The sequence below is a fragment of the Melitaea cinxia genome, chromosome 8 (assembly GCF_905220565.1).
Source record: "Melitaea cinxia chromosome 8, ilMelCinx1.1, whole genome shotgun sequence".
NCBI classification, from domain to species: Eukaryota; Metazoa; Arthropoda; class Insecta; order Lepidoptera; family Nymphalidae; genus Melitaea; species Melitaea cinxia.
In genome coordinates this window covers 2,134,905-2,146,557 of record NC_059401.1, presented here as the reverse complement: position 1 = coordinate 2,146,557, position 11,653 = coordinate 2,134,905, and positions in this window count along the sequence as shown.

Here is an 11,653-nt window from a genome sequence, read left to right as displayed (position 1 = left end):
CAAATTGGTTACAACAATTATTTAATACTATCACCTCGATGTGAATCCTTGCATTATATTGACACAGATATAAATCAAGATTGCGTAATATTACCACAAGAATTATGCGATGGAATTTATTTAGCTAGTACATTAGTAACGCCTAAACAGGGAAAAATACCGTTAAAAATTTTAAACACAAGAGATGACGTAGTAAAATTAAGTTATTTTACGCCAACGTTTGATTTATTAAGTAATTATGAAATTTGTTCTTTTAGACCAAACTTAGTTAACGCGAATCGAGTAAAGAAATTATTCAACTTATTAGAATTAAATCATTTAAATGAGGAGGAAAGAATATCTATTGAGAATATATGCGCGAAGTATTCAGATGTATTTTATATTGATGGAGATAAGTTAGGAGTAACTAATATATACAATCAGTCTATACATCTTAAAGATAATGTAATGCCAGTTTATAGTAAACCGTATAGGATACCAAAATCATTAAAACCCATAGTAGATCGTCAGATTAGTAAAATGTTGGAAGAGGATATAATAGAAGAAAGTCAAAGTGAATGGTCTAGTCCCCTTCTTCTTGTACCAAAAAAAAGTGAGACTTTAGGCGATAAGAAGTGGCGCATAGTAATTGATTATCGAAAGTTGAATGAAAGAATACAAGACGACAAATTTCCTTTACCAAATATCAATGACATATTAGACGCTTTATCCGGTTCCGTATATTTTAGTCATCTCGATTTAACACAATCTTATTATCAACTTGGCCTTCATCCAGATAGTCGAAAAGTAACCGCATTCACAACCGATAAACAATATCAATTAAAAAGGTTGCCAATGGGTCTAAAAACTAGTCCTAGTGCGTTTAGTCGAGCAATGACAGTGGCAATGTCTGGATTAAACTATGAAAAATGTCTTATATACCTGGATGACCTTGTATGTTTTGGCCGAAATATAGCTCAACATAACAAAAATTTAATAGATATTTTAGAAAGACTACGAAAGGTAAATCTAAAGCTAAATCCACAAAAATGTGTTTTCTTAAAAAAAGAGCTATTGTACTTAGGACATGTAGTTTCGGCGCAAGGTATAAGTCCTGATCCTGAAAAAACAAGAGTAATAAAAAATTATCCTAGGCCATGTAATAGTGATGAAGTAAAGCGGTTTGTTGCCTTTGCCAACTATTATAGAAAATTTATCCCTAATTTTGCTGAAATCACCATACCACTTAATAAATTAAGTCGTAAAGGAGTTGAGTTTGTATGGACGGATGAATGTGAAAACTCATTTTTAAAACTTAAAAATTGTCTTGCATCCCCACCCATATTACAATACCCAGACTTATCAAAAGATAATGAATTTATTTTACACACTGACGCGTCTGGGGTGGCAATCGGTTCAATGTTGTGTAATAAAAATAATCTACCCATAGCATATGCAAGTCGCACACTTAACAAGGCTGAAATTAACTATCCCACAATAGAAAAAGAATTGTTGTCTATAGTATGGTCAGTACGTTACTTCCGACCCTATTTATTTGGTAAAAATTTTACTATTAGGATTGATCACAGACCTTTAGTATATTTGTTTAATATAAACAGTCCCAGCAGTCGTTTATTAAAATTTAGGCTTAGTTTAGAAGAGTATGATTATAAGATAGAGTACGTGAAAGGAGCGAATAATGTGGCTGCAGACGCATTATCTCGCATAGTTGTGACATCAGATGAGTTGAAAGAGATGAATAAACATATCGCGTCTGTAATGACTAGACGGATGAAGAGAATGCAAGGCGATGAATGTAAAGATACCGATTTGGTCGATAACAGTTCCACAGATTGCAGGATTGATCACCCTAATGTCGTGGAATTGCTTAAAAAACCAAACTCGGGAGTCGAATTTAGATACGAAAAATATAAAGCTAGTTGTCATGATGATGTATGTATACAAGATAAACAATTTTTATACTTACCATCAAAGTATACAATCTATAGCGATGTAGACACCCGATCATGTTCTGCGCGAGCCGCATTCGTGAGGGGCTTAGAGTCTTTTTGTAAAAAAATAAATGTTGACGAGTTGTATATTGTAAAAAATAATAAAAACAATCTATTGATTGAATGGTTAACCAAAGAAATAAATAATAATCCAAAGTGGTCCGGACCACGACTTTGTGTTATTAATGGAGTAATGAAAGTAGATGACGTCAACGATAGAAGAGTGATTTTAAATGATTTTCATTTACTACCCACAAGTGGACATGCAGGCGTTAGGCGCATGCTAAATAATATTAAACGATATTATTTTTGGCCAAACATGTGTGAAGATGTTAAAAAGTTCGTAAGAAGATGCGATAGCTGTCAAAAGCAAAAGCACTCCTTACCAACTAAACAACCTATGGAAATAACAACAACAGCTAAAAGCGCTTTTGATAAAATTTATTTAGATATCGTTGGACCATTAGAGAAAGATTATGATAATTTTTCATACATATTAACTGTTCAGTGCGAATTAAGCAAATACGTAGAAGCTTATCCTTTAGAAACTAAGGACAGTGTTAGTGTAGCTAGAGCTTTTGTAGAAAATTTTATTCTTAGGTATGGGGTACCGCGAGAAATTGGAAGTGATCGTGGTACTGAATTTATGAATAGTACTATGAATGAGGTATGCAAGTTGTTGCATATCACACATATTTCATCCACTGCATATCACCACGAATCTTTAGGATCTTTGGAAAATACTCATAAATCTCTTAATTCTTTTTTGAGAATACAAACAGATAACAATTCTAGACATTGGAGTCATTGGTTGCAATATTGGTGTTTTTCGTTCAATACAACCGTACATAGTGAAACAAAGTATACACCTTATGAACTTGTTTTTGGCAAAAAATGTAATTTACCGAGCAATTTATTGAATAATAATTTAATAGAACCTTTGTATAATATAGATAATTACCCTAAAGAATTAAAATATCGTTTGCAAAAATCTCAATTTGATGCTAGACAAAATTTAATTGGAAGCAAACAGCATAGAAAATGTATTTTTGATAAATATGTAAATCCTATAACTTATAATAAAGATGATTTGATCTTAGTTAAGAATGTAACAGGAAATAAATTAACTTGTCCAATTTATTCAGGACCTTATAAAGTTTTAGAAGACATGTCATCAAATGTGAAAATTTTGAAAAATGGTAAAGAAGAAATTTTACATAAAAATCGTACAAAACTTTACTACACTTGATATTATATAAATTTATTCGAAATTTCTGTCATGTGTAAATCCTAATATTGTATTATAATACAAATTATTACTTACATATAAGTATTGTTAATTTAAGTTAAGAAAAAAAAATGTAACCTTAGTATATTTTTTTTTTTTCATTTTATGGGGCGTGTAGTGTGCCTACGATATAAGAGTATGTAATCCATTTATTGTAGTAGTAATAAAGTATATTTTCAAGCCTTCGGACGTGTTTAATTTAATAGCCACTGATCTGCACAGTACAACTAGATCACCTATTGGCGTCCCATCACTGAGCCAGTGCTTCTCCTCTATATCTATTGAGGTAGGATACAGGAGGATATAATTATGTACCTTGTTCAAAATTTCTTGCGATGCTTCTGGTGGTGCTGACGTCTATAGGCTACGGTAATTGCTTACTAACAGATGGTCCGTGCACTATTTTTACAACCCTAGTCTTATAAAGAAATAAAAAAAAATGTTTGTCAGCTCCGACGCACGATTGGAATTTACTCCTTCAGATCGACTGTCTAAATAGGCACAAAAAAGGCTTACTAGTCTAAGAAAAAGATTAATACCATATCAAATGGTAAATAAAGAAATCAAAAAACGCCATCTATCGGAACACAATAGCATTATTAGGAAACATCGTCATCTATGGCGTTACGAGAAACGTAATGAGGTCTTTCGTTCATTATTTTTTACTCCTAATATTTCATACCGGGGTCCTTATATGAAAATCGATTCTAATATAAAATATAAAAAAAAAACTATTGACACAAAGAAGTGACAGATACAGTCAAATTTGTCAATTAACGTATTGATGGTAAACAAACATAAATTAATGAGTCATAATTACGGTGACCAAGCTGTGAGATAACTGACGGGACGTAAGGAGTGATAACAGTATATTCCCGTTACGTCTGCATTGTCCTTCCGGTGTTATCTCGAAACACAAACGTTTTGATACAGACAGAGACAGAACGATTTTTTTGTAAATTATTCTTTAAAATTTACTCTATTCGAAGTATTTTAAAATTCTTTAATGTTTTAATAGCCTTTGTACTCACTCTTACATTAACAATTTTTAGTGCAATGTGGGATGTTGATACAGGTGAGAAGAGCGGGCAAAAAATTCAAAAATCTCTTCTGTTTAAGCTTTTTTTTTAATGTTCATTCTTCCCAAGGAAACCGCGCTGATATCGAGATAAAAGTAGCAATGAACTTAAATTTTGCTCGTTTTAATTGTGTTCATTTAATACTTTTCACATTACACACAGCCTTGGTTACGATACGGATTGGTAATTCGACAGATATAATGAAAAAAAGTGGATTCAATGTAACCTTAACTAGTGATTAATTATCAGTGACCTTTATATTTTTTTAAAGCCTATTATACAAAATTAAAACGGTAAGGTACAGTTTTATTACAAGTATACCTTAGATATTCCAAGACAAACAGTAGAATGGACAGCACAAGGGAAAAGGAATCGTGGCCCTCTTAAGCAAACATTTAGTGGTAGCGAAACTAAAGGCGTGCGGGCTGATATGACCCGAGACAAAGCGGCTTGCCCAGAACAGAATGCGATGGCGAAGCACTGTGGAGGCCCTCTGCCCCAACTAGGAGCCATAGAACATTAAGTCATGTAAGTCATCGTAACGTAAGTCACATAGTACACTGACTGCAGCTAAAATTCATTGATGTAACGATTATATAATCAGAACTTACTATGAATCACCACAACTGCATTTGTAGCGAGCAATTATTCACAAATAGAGGCTGACTATGTTATAAGGCAACGTAACAATGTAATTTATGTGCAAGCAAAAATGACCCTTAAGCGCATAACAATAAATTAAAATATATTATATCAATTTATTAGCATGATTAAGTTCACGCACACAAATAAATCACGCATTTGTTTAAATAAATGTTTATATTTATGCTTCAAAAGTGTCAACGTCAGTCTAAAAAGCAACTTCTGTAAGTGAACTAGAAGTGAATAAAATTATACGTTCGTGGGTAGAATAATTTTTTTATTGTAAATATGATTAAAAATGTCAGTTTTGTAATTATAGTGTATATTCAATTGTGTGCATTGTGCGATGGAAGTGGCATATTTAATGAAGAATCAGTAATAACATTCAAAGCTGACGATGAATTTTCTGAATACTTCGGTTATTCTGTTGTTCTTAAAGATAGGTACGTTATTTTATTTTTTTAGTTTTATTTATTCAAAAAATCTATGCTATACCTTAATTTAAAAATCAAAATTGTTTATTAATATCTGTTATCGCGTTGTTACTTTGTATTTCACTCAACTATTTTTATCTCATTATTTATAATTATTAACCTGTTTTTTTTTTGTTACTTAAAATTTCGTGAGTCATACCCAAAACAAATAATAATAATTTGTAAGTGAGTATACTAACGAAAGGCCCTGCTTTCTCCGTGAGCAATTTACTAACTTTATTTACTTTATTTCTTTAATTATTTATTGATACTAGCAAAGCAGATAAATAGACAGTTATAAATATGTACAAGTGCTGTGTGGCTACGGTACTAAAGAATTTAGCCACCCCCTCTCTTCCCGTGGGTGTCGTAAGAGGCGACTAAGGGATAACAAGGTTCCACAACCACCTTGGAACTTAAGAAGCCGACCGATGGCGGAATAACCATCCAACTGCTGGCTTTGAAATACACAGGCCGAAGACGGGCAGCAGCGTCTTCGGTGCGACAAAGCCAGTACTGCGGTCACCAACCCGCCTGCCCAGCGTGGTGACTATGGGCAAAACACATGAGTTCACGTTATTTTTGGCGTCAACTTGTGGAGGCCTATGTCCAGCAGTGGACTATATAGGCTGTAATGAAATATGTACAAACCTTTAAATTGAACATTTACTTTCCTAAAAATCCACGAAAGAAAACACTATAGTCAAAAAAATATATAACAATATATATGTTATACTTCATTGGCTAGCTAACTACACGTCGCTAACTTTTTTTTTTCGTTGACTAGCTAACTTCAAGGTGTCGGTTTTTTTGTGACGGTGTGCGTACGTATCGGAAAAATTTACCATCATCATCATTTCAGCCGATCACAGTCCACTGCTGGACATAGGCCTCCACAAGTTCACGCCATTTTTGGCGTCATAGTCACCACGCTGGGCAGGCGGGTTGGTGACCGCAGGCTGGCTTTGTCACACCGAAAACGCTGCTGCCCGTCTTCGGCCTGTGTATTTTGAAGTCAGCAGTTTGATGGTTATCCCGCCATCGGTCGGCTTTGTAAGTTCCAAGGTGGTAGTGGAACTGTGTTATCCCTTAGTCGCTTTTTACGAAACCCACGGGAAGACCCCCTCGGTGGCTCTATTCTTTACTACCATAGCCACACAGTAGATCATCTTTACCATCATCATTTTTCCCTAAGGCGCCAAAAGATATAATCAATAAAGCAAAAAAAAAATGTATGTGTCAGCTTTTAGAACAGTTGCCATGACGTTTAAAAACTAACATGTTCTTTAAAATTAGTGAAATTATAACTAATCTTATATATAAAATTCTCATATCACATTGTTAGTTACAATACTTCTCCGAAACGGGTGGACCGATTTTAATGAAATTTCGTGCTCATATCGGGTAGGTCTGAGAATCGGCCAACACCTATTTTTACACCCGTAAGGGATTTTAAGGGACATTAAAGGGACTAATAACATATATGACAAAACATCGTTTGCGGGGTCAGCTAGTTTAAACTATAAAACTCTAAAATCGCTTGCTATTCGTATCAGTATAGTACCTATATTTTGCTAAGAGCTAAGAGCGCAATAAAGTTTCACATTACACTAATCAATTATAAAATTAAATAATATATAAATATAATTACCAAAATTGTATTAATAATAAAAAATAAAACCTAGAGCGCCACTCGAGCTAAAAAAAATCGAACATAGATTGTCATACCGAGTCATACACGACGATTAATCAAATTTTAATTATATTCAACATATTATTATGTTTAACAAATATCAACAAATAAATTGCGGGCATCAGCTAATTTAATTGTATAGTAGGCTTAGCTGAAACTGTTAAAAACAATTTCACTCGACTATAATAAGAAGGTGTATGTAAATGTAGGTATGATAAAACAAAGTTCTAACATTGCATGCCAATTTTTTTTAATATACCAACTTGTCAAAATAAACTTCTGTAATATTTTTGCCGCAATTTCGTAGCGAAAAAAAACACAAAAATGACAAAAATAAAAATGCGACAACAAAGAATTTTTCTCGAAATTGTTTTTAATTACAAATTTATAAACCTTCTTTAAAAACGGAAAGAAACAGAACATAACGTCCGCTAACCAATATCGTACGAGCTACAGATTAGGGTTGAGATACAACCAAGTCGTAAAATTGATTTCCCATGCGTTCGCTTTGTATAATTGTTTTGGGCGTATTTTCTTTCGTGAGGGAAATTTTAATCTGTCAAACACATATGGGACTCCTTTTTGAATTATGGAATACCTCTTGTGTTCTGTGACAATCTGTAAATAAATATATGTTTTATGGTAAAATCTGTAATTTGTTATAACGGCAGTACTAGTTGTAGGTATTGTGAATAATCTATGCGTACATACCAAACGATCTTTGATATATGTTCACGCGAAACTTTCGTACGACTGCACCGAAGTGGCCAAATTTTTATGTTTGTTATTATCAGGACAAGGTTACCAAGGTTGGTATATTATTAATAATTATTTAAAAAAAAAAAAACGATAACTTCACGAAAAATTGACTGTATCAAGATCGCCGAGTATTCTTATAAAAATTAAAACGAAATCGATTTACTTTATCCATATAAAAACCTAATTACAATTTATCGGTTTTTGTAGGATGATTACACTATCTTGTAATTTAGTTTCCCCGTGCTCTGAATATTAGTTTTAAAATTAATCCGATGTCTAATCTCGATTTTATTGAATCCATCTCTCATCTTATTATATATTGATTTATTACTTTTTTTATAGTGTCTTTTATTAATTTATTACTTAGCGACACTTTTACCACCTTTGACGTATTGTTACTGTGTTCTTGTGATGACTAAGATAGCCAGAGCTCGTGGAGTGTAGGTTAGGGGCTAGGGTCGGCAACATGCTTGCAATAGTTCTGGCACTGCAGACATCGACAGGCTTCAGTTACTGTTTAAGTAACTCTCTCTAAGGTAGACCGCATCCATGTTTTCCACAATAAAAATACCATATAAGCTACTATTGCAACCCGTTGAAAAGTGTGTTATAAAGTTAGGTTAAATCAGAGATCGTTCCCAACCACTCAATAACTTCCCAGTTCTTCCCAGTTCCCACTTAATAAACGACTTAAGTGACGGAGAGTGAAATCGTATGAACCAACCAACACTGACGCTGAATGACGCTGTATCAATACGAACAGAAAACGTCATCGATGATAGTGTCTCGCATGCGGTGGTCGCGGTGACTAGACACACTAACACCTGTGTCTATTACACCGACGACAAGGACGACGCAATCGGCCACTTCGTCAGAAGTGGTGGAGGAGGTGGAGGCAAACCGTAGGTAAATTCTCGAGCACAGCCTCAAAATGGCGATCCATAATAGGGATGCGAATATTATTAAGGATGTGCTCGCGAAACTGGCGGCGGGCGCTGTTTTAGAAAAATGAGAGTGGCCGTCGACAATGCGGTAAATTAACATTGTAGAGTTACACATGTAAGGCATGTAGTGTGTTTGTTATAAAATAGTAATGCATGGAGAATGTAGCAAAAAATAAGGAAAACCAACCATGGTTGTAAATTATTATCTTAATTATTAACCTACATTAATATATATACGTATATATAGGTATATATGTCTCTCGCGATCAGTTTTGGAGTCACCATCGAATTAGACAAAATAAGCTTTAGTTCGTAATTTGAAGCATGCAATGTTGAAATTAATACGCCTGAACGCTTTGAAAATTAAAAAGTAAATAAAAAAGGCATGGGCACTTAAGAGCCTATGGATGTTAAAACTTATATTAAAAAAAAAAACAGAAAGCGTCAACGTATGTTTCAAGTCACAGAAAATTTTAATCTATACAAATAAATAAAATTGAAGTGTCTGTTTGTGATATTAAAAAACCGCTTTTTACTAAATGCATATGGTTGTATCTATATCGGTACATATACGAAAATAACATTTTTTACAATTTTGTCTGTCTGTCTGTCTTATTGTTCCAAGTAATCTCTAAGAAGGCTGGACCAATTCTAACGGGATTTTCACCGGCCGATAGCTGATGTATTGTTTATTTATTGTATAACTCTGCGAACCGAACAATAACTTTTTTTTTAAATTCCACGCGGACGAAGTTCCGGTCTCAGCTAGTTTCGAAATATGGCAATAATCGTTTTTAAGAAGTAAACTCTAGTTTCATATCGGAGGTCACATATTTTTTTTATTCCAAAGCATGGTCAAAGCAATGCTAATTTCGTACAGATATTCGCAAAACTTTCCAGACACAACAATCCAGCTGAGATGTGTCTACGAAACACACCAGAAAAGCGATTTAACTGCAAAAGTAGAAAATGTCTTCGTAATTTTGATTGATGAATACAGCAATGACGAATTGTTTTACGATAAATTTGTTATGATTTCAGATTATTTGTCGGAGCTCCAAAAGCAAGGAATAGATATAATACCACAATTTATTCAGGACTCGTGTACACATGCCCTTTGGGAAACTTAGATGTGAAGACAATTACTTGTCATCCCTTAGGGATAAATGATGCAACAAGTACGTATATATAAGTACATGGGAAATATCCATGAATTTTGAAATAAATATAGCCTGACTAATTTAGCTTTATAATATACAAAAACAAATATAAAGTAATTTTCATCCGTTAAGTAAATGGATGAAGTTTGTCTCTAATTCAGATATCTCACCGTCTCAGACATTTTAAGTAGAAACATAATTAATAAATCTTTTTAGATATTCTTCTTACGTTTCTTTATTAAATGTGTGTTTAAAACAGTATTTGTTACTCAATCAAAATATATATATAAGTATATTACACACAACAGCTTTTCGCAGTCCACTACTGGACGTAGACCTCCACAAGTTCACGCCAAAAATGGTGTGAACTCATGTGTTTTGCCCATAGTCGCCACGGTGGGCAGGCGGGTTGGTGACCGCATGGTTGGCTTTGTCACACCGAAGACGCTGCTGCCCGTTTTCGGTCTGTGTATTTCAAAGCCAGCGGTTGGTTGGTTATCCCGCCATCGGTCGGCTTTTTAAGTTCCAAGGTAGTAGTGGAACTGTCTTATCCCTTAGTCGCCTCTTACGACACCCACGGGAAAAGAGGGGGTGGCTATATTCTTTGATGCCGTAACCACACAGCTATATAAGTATACTAATTTACTCCTAATTACGTGATTATTGTATTTACAGTCGCAGATAAGGTTTTCCGAATATCCACTCAACGTTCGGATTTTTTCAAAAATGATATGTGGTTTGGAGCAACAATAGCTTATGTTCCGAACATGAAAATATTGGTAAGGTTTGAGCTAATATATTTTATTAATATATATGGTGTTTGTGAAATAACTAAAAAATATGTGAGCCGTCACGTGACGGCTGGTAGATGTCAAACATTTAATAAACATTTATATTCTTTATATACGAAAATATTTAATTTAAAAATTTCCTTAAAATCTCGACAACTCAATTATTATATAGTATAGTACATATATTCCATCATATAGCGTGGTGATGTGTCGCCACGGCCTGGATCGTCACGCGCATAATCAGGTTTACCCCTCATCTATAGATATTTCACATCAAAAACTCTATTTATCCGAGAGAGAAGTTCATCAGTTTTTCTTATCACGTATGGAATTGGTAAAAAAAAATATTTTAAAATACTTTATTGTAAACCAAACAACTGTCCTGGTGTGGTGGTGCCCGTAGGTGTCTAAACAACAGCGATAGCGGAATTGATTAACGCTCGGGTTGGATATTTTTATTTGTACCAATTTGATGCCGATCTGGTATCTTGTCCTTGAGAGACTTTTAACGTGCCTCGGAAAGGTTTAGTTGAGCGTATGGGTTTAAGCTCTGACTCTTTTCCTACAGAAACAGTAGAACAGTTCAGAACCAGTTCTATGCCCAGTAGCCTTACCTTATTTTATTTGGCCAACAAGCCGACCCGACCTGATAGTAAATGCAGGTTACCGTAGTTTGTATATGCTTGCAATACCAAACGCATCCCAAGCGTGTTGCCAAACCTAACTTCGACCCTTCTCAGGAGCTCTGACTACCTTACTCACCACAGAAATACAATTACTTGAGAGCAGTCTTAGCTGTGATCTTCTGGAAGGTTTAGGTACCACCACCAGAC